Below are 9,949 nucleotides of genomic sequence, written 5' to 3' on the forward strand. Positions count from 1 at the left end.
GGAACCGATGGTTTTGTTTTTACTCTCTACCCTGCACTACCACTGTAAAACCCAACACAAAGCACATTCAAATGCAGTCCTTCGCACCTCCAGCCCTCCAAACAAACAAACAAACAAATGAACAAACAAACAATCTTATTCTCAAAAGAGTATTGAGAGAGAATTATGACATCTTTGGTCATATACTGTCTCCCTTTACCAAGAGAAGAACCACCTAAACTTAGTAACTTTTGACAGTCTCATAAAAAGAGTACTCCTACAGCCTAAACTGGAGCAGGTTGAAAATTTTCACTGAATGATAAAAAACAATGAATGCACCATGCTTTCTAAAGGTCTGCAGAAGTGAGCAGTGCTGAGCTAGATTTCTTGCTTTAGTATCACAGAACCATACCTTCTATATGTTGCGTTACCACACATGTGGTTATTAATTGATAATATTGAATTAATGTAACTATAATTTTATGTTAGAAACAGTAGACACTTGATATACCTGAAAAATATGGACACCACATACTGTATTAAGTAATACAGTCACTTAAATCTCCTATCTCATGTGTGGCAATAATTAACATTTCCATTCCACACTTAAAGTTCAATCTTTAACTAACAAACAAATAAATCTCCCATGAGATTACAAACTCTGGTTCCAGAATGTCATCTGGTTTCTCTAAAGGTGGAATACTTCAAATACCATGTAAAGAACTGTAACATTTTTACAAAATCTGGTGATTTCTGTTGCACCATTATGTTTCAGTTTACCTACAAAACACTGCAGCCTAATTATATCCATTTATTCATAGAAAAATGTCTGTGAAATACCTACTTACTAAGATCTTTAGCTGTATTGATCAAGAAACAGAGGGTGCTATATCTATTCTTTCAAGTGGTTTATTTGTTTAAACCGTCTTTTAGATAATGAAACACTGCTCATAACATGATGTTATAATGCTTAATTGATCTTTTATGGAAAACCTGGTTGAGATGTACTTCTGCCAATGAGGCATAAAAGTGATTTACACTTCCATTGAAAAATAAAACAAGGCTCCAAAAATAAAAGTTATCTAAAAGGAAAATTTCTCCTTTTGTAAGTTAATTACTCTGAACCTTATTTATAGCAATAGTCCTAATTTCTATCCATATTGTAATACCTTTATAGATTCTCAAAATATATTTACATTAAAAGTCTCTAGTAAAACAAATGAAGTTCTGTTACCAACATAGAAATATAAATATTTGAAATACTGTTGTGAACCAGAAACTTCTATTCTCATATTATATAACCTGTATATTGATTTAGTTATCAATTATCTATATGAATAAATGGGGATTAGAACATGGATAAAATATAAATGGAAGCTAACTTCTATTCCATGATCATCTAAAATAATCTTCTCTTCTAATTATTTGTTTTAATTTAAATTTATACCTTATAAAACAAGCAAGCTGCTTGGAAATGTTAATGACAGAAAAACTACCAAAGAAATTTACACAATTTTCATTTATGCAGAACATCTTTTCATTTTGTTAAGAATGTTTCCTTGCTCAGGGGCCATGCTAATCTTCTCTGTATCGTTCCAATTTTAGTATATGTGAACCAACAGAGAAGACGGAAGGAGGGAGGGGGACGGGGAAAAGGAAGGGAAGGGGAAAGTCAAGGAACACATAGCAAGGACTCTTGGACAAAACCAAAGGGGAAGAGCTGAGGGAGGGAAGGAGGGAGGGGGCAAGGGAAAGTGGTGGGGGGGAGGCAGAGATAAATGTATTTGAAAAAATAAATTAAAATAAAATTTAAAAAATAAAGAATGTTTCCAGTGAAAATTCTTTGATTTTTCTAAAGCTCTAGAAATAGAATATGATAAATCTGATGGATGGGAACATTCTTTTCTCTTTAATAGTCCTGGAATTTATTTCATTAGTTTTAACATGAAGCTCTTTTTTTCTATAAGGTCTCCCTTTATTAAATATAAAGAGTTTTATGTTTTGAAGAGAACTTGTGAGCACACAAGTTATATAAAAACATTAAAAGCAGTACTGTTTGTTGATATCTGAAATGCCTTTTGTGAGCTAAAAAATATACAACTTCTCTGGGTTCCAGTTGTGAAGTATGCCCTTACCTCAGAAGTTATTCATCATACACTAATTTTTACTGCTTTGAAAACTTATTAGTTACTAGTAAACTCTTACTTTAAAGCATACATCTGTCATTGACTATATGCATTATCTAGACACTCCACATAAATGATATTCACCAGGGTCCAGTTTAATGACACTATTGTAGGGCTGGTGGTTGAAAAGTCAATCTTCATTATAGATTTTTCTGCATAAACATCATTATTTCAATAAGTTTAAAATTCAGATGAATTAAGTATAAAGCTCTATATCTTGTGTAAATTTTTGACCAGTAAAAGGAAATGTACATGAAGATTTTTGTTAAAATGTTTCAATTGTTTTTTTTTACTCTCAGATGAAAAAATCTATACATTTGTCCTTCATTTCATCACTGACTCTAGCACATGTATCTACAAGGGAAGATCTATGCTTTAGTTGAGCATGCAGCTTAGATCAAGTAGGAAAAAATAAGTAGTTGAACAAATTAAACATCAAAGCAATTATGCAACTGAAATTTTAACTCAACGTTTTTATCCTTTAAAATTTAACATAAACTCTCAGCACACATGTACACACACACACACACACACAAACAGGAAATTTTACCTAAGCATTTTAAGACCTAAATGCCATAATTGTCAAGATCAGATATGTCTATACTCCAGGAGGATCATTCAATTTTTTAAAAAATAAAACAAAAAGAAAAGATTTAATTTTATTAGTAATGTTTGAAACTGATATTAAATTTGGGAAAATTTTTAAAAATCCTTAAATTTCTTATAAATTAAGCACTGGACAATCTTTCTTAGAGGTAAGCAATGTACAGGACTGAATGAAAAAACTCCTATGGCTGTTTTATTTTATTTTATTTTTTTTATTTTAATTTTTTTTATTTACTTTTTAAATACATTTGTCTCTGCCTCCCCCCCCCACCTCTTTCCCTTGCCCCCTCCCACCTTCCCTCCCTCAGCTCTTCCCCTTTGGTTTTGTCCATGAGTCCTTGCTATATGCTCCTATGGCTGTTTTAAATAGAGCACAAGCACTCTATCCCATGTCCGGGTCCCCTGTCAAAAACATGTGGTAAAAATGTATTTATAGGTGTGGTGAAGGCACTAAGAAATATTTCTTGTGTGCACTACACATCTTCTTCATCTGAAATGGATCTAATGAATTGTTATCTGCTCTATAAATATTATATTTAATTCATCTTTGTGATCAAAATTTTATTTTCATTCTAAAATCTATTAAAAGTCCAACAAATTATGGCAGATAATCAATTATTAGCTGCAAAGACTAGGAATCAGGCTGTTTAGCATTAAAATGTTCTCTCTCATTTACTGGTTTTCAGATATATAGCAAGTAATTTCATCTTTGCGACTCAGTGACCTCAAAAGAAAAACGAGGATAATAATTTCCTTAACAGAGTTATTGTGAGGATTAGAAAATGTCAGAAAAATTGTAGTTTTCAATTTGTTATTGAGTATAAAAATTTAACAAATATTTTCTTAACATTTAGTGCAATGATTTTTTTGAGAAAGAAATGCGTTTGTTTAGAAAATACATTAATATACCTCTTGTTCAATATGGGCAAGGTATTCTTTATGAGAGTAGGAGATCAATTTATTTTGCTTTTGAGATGTTTAAGGAGAGAAAAGAGGCCATGAAAGAAGATGAAGGAAATAATAGATCCAGAGAGAGTTGTAAAATATAGGACTATACGGAGAAATAATCAGTGGTTTCATCTTTACTGTGTACTCAGAACAGAGCACTTAAGGACCAGGGCTGAATGGTGCTAAATTTTAAGTAATTTGATTACTACAATGAAAACTTTTTCCTGTTTAGGAGATCATCTCAACTAAATGTTTAATAAAACCTAGTACACTCATGAATGCTCTGTATGACTTGGTTTACTATTTGGCTTTGTAAAAAAATGAAAAGAGGCCAGTGCTTTGTGATGTGAAACAAAATGGGCTGTCTTCCCAAGAGTCAAGAAGGCGGTCAGTTTCAGGCACCTCAGAAATCCTAAGGACTGCTTTGGATTTCCATTTAACATGGAACTGGAAATTTTAATTCACCATATCCTATTATAAAGGGGTAGGACATTCTGCAGTTGACAGTAACTTCATGGATATAGCCATAACCATTACATTTTGAAAGCACTGTTTGGTTTTCAAGGAGCTTTTATGTACATTTTCTCACTTGTCCTTCAGAAAACTCTGTAAGTCAGGCTGGGTAGGCATTCTTCTTTCCACTTTGAAGATCAGGATACAGCCTGAGAAGATTAAGTGACATACCCACTATAATATTGTAATAGAATTAGAAATACATATTTGGTTTTTGACTCTAGTTGTTGACAGAGCTTTTAAAACTCTTGTAATTTGCTGAGTGATAAGGATGAAAGAAGCATCTTTTATGATTTATAACAAGCCCCTTTCCACATCACTAAAATTTATATTGATGAAGTGACTCTTGATGGATTCCTAGATAGCTTCAGTATGGGGGCTGGCCGCCAGAGAGAACAACCAAGTGGTTAAGGATTGGAACTTTCTGTCCCACCTTCTTGACCTCCAGAGAGGGAAGATGCCTTGGAGATTGAGTTAATCACCAATGACCAATGATTAAATCGATCATGTCTACACAATGGAACCTCCATAAAAACCTTGCATGACAGGATTTGGAGAACTTCTGGGTTGGTGAATGCATATATTTGTTAGGGGACAGAAGCTCTCATGTTCAAGACATTTCAGGACCTTGTCCTATGTATCTCTTTTTCTGGCTCTTTCTTTATATCAGTAATACCATACTTTACAGCAACTGGCAAAACTAGTAAAGCATTTCCCTGAGTTCCATGAACGATTATATCAAATTATCAAATCTGAGGTGAGGGTCACAGGAGCACATGATTTGCAGCCAAGTTAGAAAGAAGTCTGGGTAGTCTGAGGAACCACTACATGTGATTGGCATCTGAAGTGGGGGGTAGTCTTGTTAGTATCAGCATTAAATTGTAGAATATTCAATTCGTGTCTGCAGAGAATTGGAAAAATTTTACATGTGGAAAACCCATACATTTTGTGTCTGAAGTACTGTGAGTAGAGAAAGACTTTAATACCCCAGCCTCAAGTACTTTGGATTTGGTGACTTTTCATTTTAGTTTTGGTAAAGAACTACTTTTATGAAACCTAAGGGAAAGAAAGGACCCAAGTCTTCTTAGAAAATAAAATCAAGTATTTTATTTTATTTTTTTAAATTGTTTTTAGTTTGCTGAAAATAAATTTCTCACTTAAGTAGGAACCTCTTTAGAAATTAATTTAGAAATTAATGTAGAATTTAATCTTTTTAGTAAATATTTGTGTTTGATTTCAAATTTGTTGAAAGGAAATCAGCCAAAGCCTAGAATGAAAGCCTTTTGTTCTTTATGTAAGCCCAAGAGTACACACATGGCCACAGAATTCCTTCTGTCTCATTTCCCCCATCACAAGTGGTACCAGTAGACTCACAGTTCAGAACTTATTCATCCTCACCAAAGAGGAAAATGGTAGAGGATAAAATGACTGCATGCCTCAGGCTGATGAATGGATAAGACACCAGGAGAGAAAAAAGAACTGATAGATTCTAAGTGTACAAATTGTATGTTCCCAAGAAAAGAAACATGTAACACCTTAAACGGAGACTAATGAGGGTCAAGAGAAAGAATAAGGTTAATAGAAGTCAAGGAACACTCACTTTCTAAAATCTAAACAAGTTGAAAGGATGCTTTCCTAGTTGTGAAATAAACTGAGAGTTAAGCGCTTGTTTCATTTCCTGATTGAGCCTATGACAAAGGATCGTATTATAAAAATAGACTCATGTGAATTGTAGATCTTATCCAGTATCATGCTTACTAATGATTTTTAAATTAAAAACAGTCAAAGATACAGACTAAACAGGAAAAGATTTCATAAAAAGAGTATGCCTCCCCATTTTTTTACCTGTCTATTGTGGATTGTTTAGCTGTGAGTGACAGATGAACTAATCGACATATGTGAGGTACCTCATATTTCCTGGAGAATTTAAGTTATGAAACATTGCCATTTTTAAACCCAGATAATTGAACAGTTTACATGATATTTTTTGAGGAAGCCATGCCTCATAAATCTATAAATTTGAGAGTTGTTTACCATAAGCAATCCTAAACCAAAGACATCCTGCTATAAAATTTTTCATAAATGAGTATTTTATTTCTAGCAAATAACATTAGTCTATTTAATAATAAGTTCAATTTATAATATGCTTACAAGGAGATTAGATTGGATTACTAGCTCTTTTTTCTCTTTTCCAAGAGCATCTGTCCAGTAATAAGAAAGAAATGGATCATAATCCCATTATCTAATTCTTTTCTCCTTATTACCAGGCCTCTTATTCTTCTCACTCAATTTTAATACTTTATAACACAGATTCTATCTGCCATTGTGGCAATCACCTAAAATCTTACAATGTGCTTTTATAACTTCATGTAAGATAGTCAAGGCTGTGTTTACAAAATGAAGGGGGTCTTTATTCTATGATCATCAAAAATATTAAACCAGTTGATGCTAGAGGCTAATATTCTTGCTCTATCCTGTAGTTTATTACAGAGATAATTCAACACTCCTTATTTAGGTTAACAAAAGTACAGGCTGAGCAAGGAAGGCTTCTATCTCTTAAAACCATTTATTGTCCTGGGAAGCCCTACCATTCCATAATTGCTTATATGTTTCTTAATCTTCTCTGCTATGACCATCTATAGTTATGGAGGCGAGGTCCCTTTATTGGAACCTTTTTTATGGTACGTCCTGTTCAAATATTATCAGTATAAGCCCATGCCTGGATTATTAGGTGTGCCAAGTGTGCCCTGCTACTCCTCTTCTTGTAAAATTCCCCCAATAAACAGTTCATTGTATTTATATTACATGATGGTGGCTTTATAGACCTCTGTTTCCTTTTTGCACAATAATCACCATATGGGCATTAGCACACACCATAATATGGACTACTATGGTAAAGAAAATTGAATTTACTTATGGATTAAAAACCACTTAGAAACATGATAGCACTTGTCACTGTAGCCCATCCCTCCTTTGTAGTATAGAGAGCAGAGATTTTAGCACCAAGGTTACATTAATAATGGTATTTCAACAACCAAAGCTAAACCTAATGATGCCCCATGGGGTAAGATTTTAATGAAATTATTCATTATTGAACTTCTACATGTATATAACAATCCAGGTACAAACAGTATTCAGCTATAAGACTAAAGAGAGTAGAAGTTTTATCATTCCGTAGACAAGTGGTATTTTTCAAATCGTAGAAAATTTAAGGATGAACATATGATAAGAAATAAAGTGTCTCAGAATCATTTGGGCCTTAACTTTTGAGAAGGTTAGATTTCCTTTTCCTAGGAGAATATACACTTGAGTTTAAATTTTAACTTCCGTAATGACAAAATACCTAACATACAATCCTTTAGTAAAATTTTGTTGACTCAAAGGTATAACGACATATGTATGTCTCAATCATATTAGTTTGGTAATTTAATGAAGGTAATTTAAATCCAAATTTTCAAATATTTCTAGTGTTTACTTTTGCACATATGAATTATATAGCTCATGATATTTAGAGCTTTCTCAGAGTAATTAATGTAAAATAAACAAGAAAGTTTGAAAGTGTCTCTGTGGTTCCCTAGGCTGAGTTTAGCTAGTAGTAATTTGTTGAAAAGTCAATGGCTGTAAAATAATGCATCAAAATAAATATTTTGAAGGAAATGCAAGGAGTAAGCAATGGCATTAAAGTCCTTGAGACAAGAAAACAAATGCTTCCACAAAGACCAGGGCGTTTTCTTGGGGCAAGAGAACCCAGAGTCACAAAACGACTCATTATATTTTGGACTTCCCATACCCCATCCCCATATTTACGTTGAAAAATTTAAGGATAAATAAAAAGGAAGGAAAACGAAATTTTAGATCGTAGCAAGAGAACTATTAACACACAAAACTTAAAACAAAATGTCAAGTCAACTTTCCTAAGGCCCATGCAGCCTTGCAACTTGTGTGCAGTTTACATTCATTATAAGTATTAAGTCCTTTTGTGAGCTATTTTTTATAAGCAAATGCACCCAGCGGCATGAGACAATAAACACTTATTCTATTTAGGAGTGAATGGGTTAGCTAGGTGGTGATTATGGATCTTGTCCAGGCTTAGCTTATTCATTTGTCTGTGGGCACCTTGCAAATCCATTTAGTGCTTGCTAATCTTGGATGACTTTAACAAGGATTAACCATCTGGGCTCCATGTGGTTTGCCATCTTCCAACAGTCTAGCTTGAGCTTTTCATTGTGTCACAGGCAAGGGCTTAGTAAAGAAAATGGAAATGAGTGAGTCTTTTTGAGGCCCCACCTCAGAAATGGCATGCCATCACTCTGTCTTAGTCTGTTGGTCAAAGTCACAGTTATCCCAGATTCCAAGTATGAAGTGTAAGGGAGGAAAAAAATTATTATTCCAATTACTCTCCTAGGTTCTTTGGCTGGGGTCCTGTTCACTGAACTGGCATGCAAATTTATTTAATGTAAGTTTTATGTGACACAGGAGACCTCAAGGAAATGAAGACCTAAAGAAATGGTTAAACCTGAGGATTTTTGTATTAGGTTTGAGGAAAAGTGGAAAGTCATGGGGAAAATGGAATAGGACGAAAGGGTATAAACTAAGGTTAATGAACTTGGAGAAACTTAGCAAGTCTGTTCTTTCGGATTCCTTTCAACATCTCTCTGTCTGCAGAAATAAGCATGCTTATTTCCTCTGCCCAGAGGAAGGACATCACTAACAAGATGATCACATGATCTGCTTCAGGGAAGAAGGGGGAAGTTGGAGAGCCCTTCCTGTACCTATCATTTTGCAAATTTCTTCATTTTAAGTAATCTCTACACCCAAGTGCCACATTTCAGGGTGGCATGTCCTGAGCCACATCAGAGGGGATTTAAAGTTATGAGAAAATGCATGGAGCCCTTTAACGAGAACCATTAATATAGCCAGGCCACCAAAGTGTCCACATTACAAAGTACAAAAATTTACATAAACATTGTAATATATAAACAGGAGAATGGGTCTATAATCGTGATTATTTCCCATCTTGAGAAGTCCTGCTGTATATCATATTTTGCTAAAACCAACATTTAAAACTTTTTAAAGGCAACATTCCTAGGACTATTGGCACCTTAGAGATATTGTTACCTAAATTCACTGTCAGTAGTAAATGGCAAGAGGAAACTACGACCCTTCATCTTGGAAATACACCAGACAGCCCAGATAAGCAGCAAGGCAAAGAGAGACTCAAACAGATGTTAATAGGAGAGAGATGTACATTTTGTAATGAACTGAAGCACAGAAAAGTCTTCCCACACCAGGTAAAGAAAGATAAAAGCAGCAGTTTAGAGAAAACAGCATCTTCCCAGGAGGAGTGAATCATGTGCTTTTGTAACTGAAGCCAAAAATCGTAAATTAGAGTGGGGTTCTGTAATAAATGTCAGATGATTTTTATTTATTAACCACTGTTATTTATCCATGTTAAAATTCCTGTGAAGGAGCTCATATTTCCTTTCTGCTGTTGATCCAAGAGCACATTAAAATGTAGGAGAGGGAGAGGAATGAATGGTGTGTATCCAGTCCACCCCACAAAATCAATTCCTTTTTAAATCCATGTCAGCGAAACCATCAGATAAACCCGTCACTTGACTGCTAGTTTTTATTAACATCACCTCAGTGAATAACAACAACAAATATGCATTGAGTACAGAGAAAAAATGGACCAAAATACCCCCAAATGCAAATAG

At 34.1% G+C, this 9,949-nt stretch overlaps 1 non-coding gene across 1 annotated transcript; it reads right to left on the reverse strand.

Moving 5' to 3' along the window:
- Nucleotides 1-1,505: 1,505 nt before the first annotated feature.
- Nucleotides 1,506-1,608, reverse strand: LOC129077742 (U6 spliceosomal RNA). Its single transcript, XR_008529897.1, has one exon. It is a non-coding gene; the product is annotated as a U6 spliceosomal RNA (small nuclear RNA).
- Between the last annotated feature and the right edge of the window lie 8,341 nt (nt 1,609-9,949).

Source organism: Pteronotus mesoamericanus, unplaced genomic scaffold (genome assembly GCF_021234165.1).
Source record: "Pteronotus mesoamericanus isolate MK-2021 breed Mesoamerican mustached bat unplaced genomic scaffold, CSHL_Meso_final contig_68, whole genome shotgun sequence".
Classification (NCBI taxonomy): domain Eukaryota; kingdom Metazoa; phylum Chordata; class Mammalia; order Chiroptera; family Mormoopidae; genus Pteronotus; species Pteronotus mesoamericanus.